The sequence below is a fragment of the Tetranychus urticae genome, chromosome 2 (genome assembly GCF_039701765.1).
Source record: "Tetranychus urticae isolate SD_2017Ah chromosome 2, NJAU_TeUrti_SD_1.0, whole genome shotgun sequence".
NCBI classification, from domain to species: Eukaryota; Metazoa; Arthropoda; class Arachnida; order Trombidiformes; family Tetranychidae; genus Tetranychus; species Tetranychus urticae.
In genome coordinates, this window is record NC_142959.1 from 15,061,783 (window position 1) to 15,068,652 (window position 6,870).

General features: G+C 31.7%; 1 long non-coding RNA gene across 1 annotated transcript; it reads left to right on the forward strand.

Moving 5' to 3' along the window:
- The first annotated feature begins 2,006 nt into the window (after positions 1-2,006).
- Positions 2,007-3,150, forward strand: LOC107360508 (uncharacterized). The gene is made up of 3 exons (XR_001568300.3): positions 2,007-2,325; positions 2,434-2,515; positions 2,874-3,150. It is a non-coding gene; the product is annotated as an uncharacterized LOC107360508 (long non-coding RNA).
- The last annotated feature ends 3,720 nt before the right edge of the window (positions 3,151-6,870 follow it).

A 6,870-nucleotide genomic window follows, 5' to 3' on the forward strand; every position in this document is an offset into this window, starting at 1 on the left:
TATTTAAAATGTCCTGTTCTTTTTGTCCACCATGTTGGCCATTTTGGTGATAATTTTTTTGTACTCTTTTACCAACTATTTACAGGTGATAATCCACTTGAAGAGCAAGTTTTTTTTTCGTTGACTGGACAATTTTCCCTTTTTGCACAGTTTATCAACTGCAATCGCCGCTGTTTGTTATTGTTGTTGTTGCACTTTTCAATGTGAACAGTAGCAAAGTCTGAACGATAAGATGAACAAAAATATCATCATCTCATGTCTTACGGATCAATGAGCCTGTCAACAACAACAGGATCGTTCAAAAGACTGTAATAATGGAAAGCTTCAGGCTTTGTAAACAATGGTAAACATGAACCAGTACATTGATGCAAATACATATAAATCATTTTATCGCTTTACAGGGCCAAACAGTAAAGCTCAATGTTGTTGAATCGGTCATCATAACCATCATGATGGGCATCACGATGCCTCTCCTAAGGGCTTAACCTGTCAACTCGTGGCAACTTTAAATTTCAAATTAAAGGCTCCCTCTAGTGAGGTTCATGTCTAATATTGCCAATGTCAAGTCTTCAACTTCATCTTCATCATCCTTTCTCTCTCTCTTCTTTTCCCTTCAACTTTTCTTTTCTTTCACCGGTCAAAATTGACAGTTTACCAAAGGTCATTATCATAACCTTTAATCAAAACATTGTGTTAAACATCTTTACTTTCCAGTCTATCAACATGTCAAAACTGTCCATTCAATTGAATACATGAACAACACCAGTAACACCAGCAATTGTAAAGCGCCACTTCACGAGGCCAACGTTTTACGAGGCAACTTTACATTCTCATGTTGATGGGCAATATGAGGAGGAGAAGGATGATGATGCTTGTCATGATCATCTTGATGTTTCCTCTTGGATCACAGCTAAAAGATTGATTGATGTCGGCTAACATTCATGGCAACTTTTCATCAACAGGTCACTATTGCATTTAAATTTGAATTTTCAATCAAATTAAAAACGTAAACTTGCATCATTGAAATCCTACAAAATTTTGCAATTTTTTCTCTCTACAATCAATTGGTTTCGCATTTATCAACTATACTTTAAATTGCTGATATAAAAAAATTTGCTCTTTCTCGTTGTATTTCCATTTACTGTTATTATAATAATTAAAAGTGAAATGAAAAAGTGATTCTTAATTACTAACAGTTAACAATATAAATGAACATTTGATTTTACACTCAAATTGCGACAAAACTTAGAAAATTAAAACACAGCATGAAAATTGGCATTAATCTAGTTTCAACTTGAGATTGGTGATTCTCAAGTTATTACAACTGAATTCGAAAATTAATAAAAATTACTGGAATTTACAGACCACTACTTATGAGAGATTTTTTGCATATTGAGAAAAGTTTCGAGGATTTCCCATCTGCCCGTGATTTTCGTAAAGCCGGGTGCACTTGCATAAGCTACCTACCTTCGATAGCAACCCAAGCTCGACAGTGGACTGTACAGAGATACAAGCGCTGTAACAGTTTGCTATTTGTATGTTTTCAACTGCTCTAGATCAACTTGTGTGAATTATCAACGGCACATCGATATTTATATAATGGTGTTGCCAACAATAACCGTTTCTGAGCAAGAATTAGCTAAAATCGTTACCGATTTTCCTCAGTACATTTCTTTGCTTGTTAGATTTACGTAACATTAAGTGAGTTTTCATGATCGTTCAAGCTCACAAAGTAGCTAAAGGGTGTTGAGGATAAAAACTATAATTTATCTTAACTTAAATTTTGATAAAGATGACGATTTATTGATAATTGATTTGTTTATGTTTTTGTCTACGTTTGTTTCTTCTTCAATTTTGTTATCTTCATTGTTATCATGGTCATCGTCATCTTTATCAAAAATTAAGGTAAGATAAATTATAGTTTTTATCCGCAACACCCTTTACTTTTAACGTAAATGTCACAGTTTCCTCCATAATCCTTATGTAGGAAAAGATGCAATGCAAGTGATGCTACTTGAGTCTACGAATGTTCATCCATTAATCAAACAATAACGAGTTTACTTAGCCACTATATCCGTTTTCTCATTTTCTATCTGCGTAAACTGATATCAATCTCAAAAGCAATAACAATTCACACTTATGTTCTGATAGTCTGTGTTCTTGAAATTCAAGCTGTTCAAATTGAACATATCTATATTAAACCAATGCATTGAGGATTTCACTCAATTCGAAAAACATAGTTATAAAGTAATTGAATAGTAATTTTATATTGTGCTGAGAATGAATCAACTATTTGTGTGTGTTTTTATCTTTTCTGCATTTATTGTGAGTCTTACGATAATTTTAATTCTCATTATTTAATATAATTTTTATTCTCAAATCAAAATTGAATGTAAAATGTGATCATTGTTAATTTTACGTTTTAATTTGCAGATAATCGGTGCACTTGAGAATGCACGTTGTTCGAAAAGCGAAGATTGTGACGAGGATGAATGTTGTTTGAAAATCTTACCTTGTGAGTATTTAATTTTTTTTTTGATTTGTATTTGATTTTCAATCTGAATGTTTACTTTACCCGTTTACCCTTTACTTACAAATACTTTTACGTTTTAGAATCTAATTCTTCGATAGACATTTGACATAGCTTAACTTTGTATATAGCCAGTATAGCTAGCAATAATAAGGTATTCAATCTCCATAAAGTGTACTTCATTATTTTATTGCTTGACTGTCGATGGTAACGTGGAAAGAGCTTGCTAAGCAAACTTGGGTCAACCAATCATAGCAATTCTGTGGATAACGATTTTAAAGATTGTGTCAATGTTTCCCTTAGATCAGAATAGATAATATGACTTAATTTTTGTTCATTTCAGTTGTGTCCTCAAAATGCAAAAAATTCAAAACTGAAGGCGAGGCATGTGTCCAGGAAGAAGAATCAAACGAAAATGGTGTTTATTCTTTAATCTGTCCATGTTCAAAGGGTTTAACATGTAAGCCCAAAGAGAGGGATGAAGACGATGGCACACAAACAATGTTCGATTCGAAATGTAGAGCATAGTAAGAGTGATCAGGTTAAATTTTGTCATGAATAAGAAGCATAACTCCGCTTAATTTATAACTATTAAAATACCAATTGTTTCAACAGATTCAATAATTACAACGTTGTTAACGTTTATTTTTCAACCTTTCGTGACCTAGAGACTAGAAACTTTTGCCCACGAAATCGATACATTGAAAATGTAAACTTTAAATTTTTATGGCTTATTACCGAAGTTCAAAGCACGATTACTCGATCACAACTGATAACAGAAGGTTGCACATTTTTACAAACCTTTGTTTGATTGAAAATTCTGATATGACTTTCCAACGACCTAAAATGATACTGTGTGATTCCTGTGAATATGAAAAAAATTATCGTCATCTATGAATCCCCATCTTGAAGATTTCATAATGTTACACGTAGTGAATTTCCGGCATAAAGAAATTACTGGCTTCAGCAATCAGAGCAAATGGTTACGCAGCTATACAGCTGCGAAAATGGAGTCAGACCTCGAAACCATATCTTTGGCGCATTCTTTGGTATTCAAGCATATCAATAGTCATTTTTTTAGATAAATTGCGCACAATAAACATTCATTCAATGTCTTGACCAGTGCTTCTCGAGTTGATGTTGGTTAGCAAAAAATATATCGAATACACCTCAATTTTTTATCCTTGTCAGCCGCTGATTAGAATACTAGTTAATACCAAAGTCAATTGCATTTCCCCCTTGTATAAACGGTCATTCCTTAGTAATCTGAATTTCGAAAATACTGATGATATTTATCTGCATGGTGTATCATCATGGGTTTCACGCGACATCAAAATTTTTACCAGCTTAGAATCAGCTTATCTTGGCCAGTTAAAGAATCATTTACACGAGCTGTTAAACATGATACAAAATAGCTAAATTGTCAACCGTTGAATCGATATTTTTGTTTGAACACAATAAAAGGTGAAAATTAATAGTCAGTCAATTGAATTTATTCATCATCATCATTTATCTCTCTCTTAACGCATTTTTTAATCATTCATTTTAACTGTTGCTGTTAACCAATTCATTTCCAACTGACAGTTGATCGGTATTAGGTAACAGTTTTACCACTCTCTATGTTGGCTGTTAAGACAATTTGACAAGTTTTGACATGAAATTATCAACATAATCATGATTAATATCAATTGCACCTTGACTTCAATCAAGCAAATTGTATCACATACACACATCCACATCACATCACAATAAAAAATGTACAATTTTTAATGCGTCAGAATTTAGTTTATTGCTACTCATTTTTTTGTGCATCAACATTTTCTGGTATCAAAAACAAGGTAAATGATCAATCAAAATAAAACTCAATTCTTTCCAATTAAACAATCCAACAACGACGGAGGAAAATCATCATTCTAATCAATAATAAATGTCAATTTGAACAAAATGATGTCAACAAATACAAGGGTAAAAAAAGGTAAAAACGCAGGTAAAGTCAAGTGCAAAGTGTTACTTTTCGGTGCAAAATATTCATTCATTTTCATTCTTATGCACATGTTTCCATTGTTACCATTTTCATTTTTATCTTCAACCTTTTCATCTTCATCTTTGCCTTTCCTCAAAAAAAATCTTGTTACAACAAGAAAAGGAAGTTGAAACAAAAAGATGAGGATAAAAGTTGATGAGACAATTGATTGAAACTCTTTTTATCATCCTTCATCCTTTCCTATCTAATACTTCAAGTTATGTACTTAGCATTTACAACAGAACAAGGCCCTTTCTTTGATTATAATTGAACAATTAAACTGAATGTAAATAACTTGATCATATTAAATAAGCTCGATAAAAAGGTAATGTAACACATGAAAAAAGAGTTTACAACTTGAACCTTTTTCCCTTTACTTTTCTTTCTTTTACTTTATATTTTTACAGCTTACAACAGATGATTGTTATTAACGTTACTTTAACACAATTAACTTTATTGGTTTATTACACCGTTCAATTAAATGATGATGATAACAATTATTTAATTGGTTTCATTTAATTATCTTTCACTTTATATGATCACACTTGCATTACAATTGACATTTTATATTTACCTTTCAGGTCTCTTCTTCCGATGACAATTCAATATTGCTCTGTAATTGTACCTCATTTCTGGTGTTTACAGTTTAACATCAATTAACAATTTAACAATTACCATTAAGTGAGAAATTAATTTTACCTTTTTTCATGTTATTTATTGTTGCACAATTTATTGCTTATCATTTGTTAGATTTACTGGTTTGTTCAAAAAGGTAATTTGGTTTGAGAGGTAAAATAAAAACCAAAAGACAATCAACAGACGAACAAGATTTTCGGTCAATTTTCACTCAAATCGGTTAGTAATTTGAATACAATAAAGGGCTCAAAATGTTGATGAGGATCAATTCAACTATAAGCCAGTCGATGGCTCGTTTCATGTTAAACAATGAAAACTAATTCCATGTATATTGAGTTTCCGTAAAGCATTTGATTGCCCTTTCAATCGGGTTCATGAAAAAAGAAAATGAAATTTTATTGTTATTTAAGTAGCTTTGCTCGCCAAAGTAATTATCATGAAAATTTATCGCACTTTAATAACTCTAGGTAACCTGGCACGATTAACTTTCTAAGGCATTTAGTCCATGTAGTTGAACCGGGGAAATTTTTTTCAGAGAAACTTTCGTTGGAGTCTGGAGTCGAAGGAAAATGAAAAAAGTCAATGGAAGTCGAGATACAAAAGTGGTTATTGGTAATGAAATGAAAATATTGAAGCCACAATTTAACCTAGAGCCACCTCACCAAGAAAAACATGGAAGACAAGTTATCATGAGAGATACAAAGTGTTTATTAGACTAAAATTCATGCTTCTCCTTATTAACTTTTGATTCTTGTGAATCCATTGCAGCTCACACTTATTTTGCACAAACATCTACAGCTTTTCCCTTTAAAAAAGTTGTGATGTTTGCTTTTCAACGATCGGTTGAATAACCAAAACTGAGTCACATTTGAATTTGTGAAAAGTTTTTCATGTAAATTCCAGCTTGAATCGAATCAGCTTAGATGAAGTTCACGTGGTAACCACATGCTAACGCATTTGTTTTATGTAACAACAAAAAAGTCTCATGTTGACGCTGGTTACAAGCTGAAGACTGAAAAAATATGGAATAATCTTTGATTTCAATATTCCACTCATAAATACTAACCTAAATGGCACAAGAAAATCATTTTAATAACAAATAGTCGCCGAAATCAATCTGGCTCCAGTAATTTCCATTTTCAATTTCTCATCGTTTTCTGTTGTTTTTCCTTACCTCCAACATTTGTGACAGCTTCTCATTTCAACATTTCATTCCTAAGCAATACTTATAAATCAATGACATGACATCCTACTGAATATTATGAATTTGAAAATAATGAAAAGGCGATCATGTTGATTACAATCTTTAACTAATCAAGTTTCATCTTCAGGGTAAATCACACTTAAATGTTTGTTGAACAATTTTTCAACCTGTCTGATTGATTGATAAGAAAAGCAGAAGAAGCAAAAAAGATTAAAATGAATAAAATAATTTCTGTTCCTTTAATTGCCAGGTGTGATTGAATCCGTAGAGTTACAATAAATAATTAAAGGTAAAACCAGTAAACTAAGTTTAATGGTGTTGATGGTAAAATGATATTATTACAAGGATTGATTAAACGTTGGTAAAATGATTGAAAACGATTTCAATTTTTTACCTTTTAAAGTACAATTTTGTTAATTCATGTTGACTCAAGGTTAATCAATTTGATACTTTTCATTGTAAATGTGTGACAAGTTT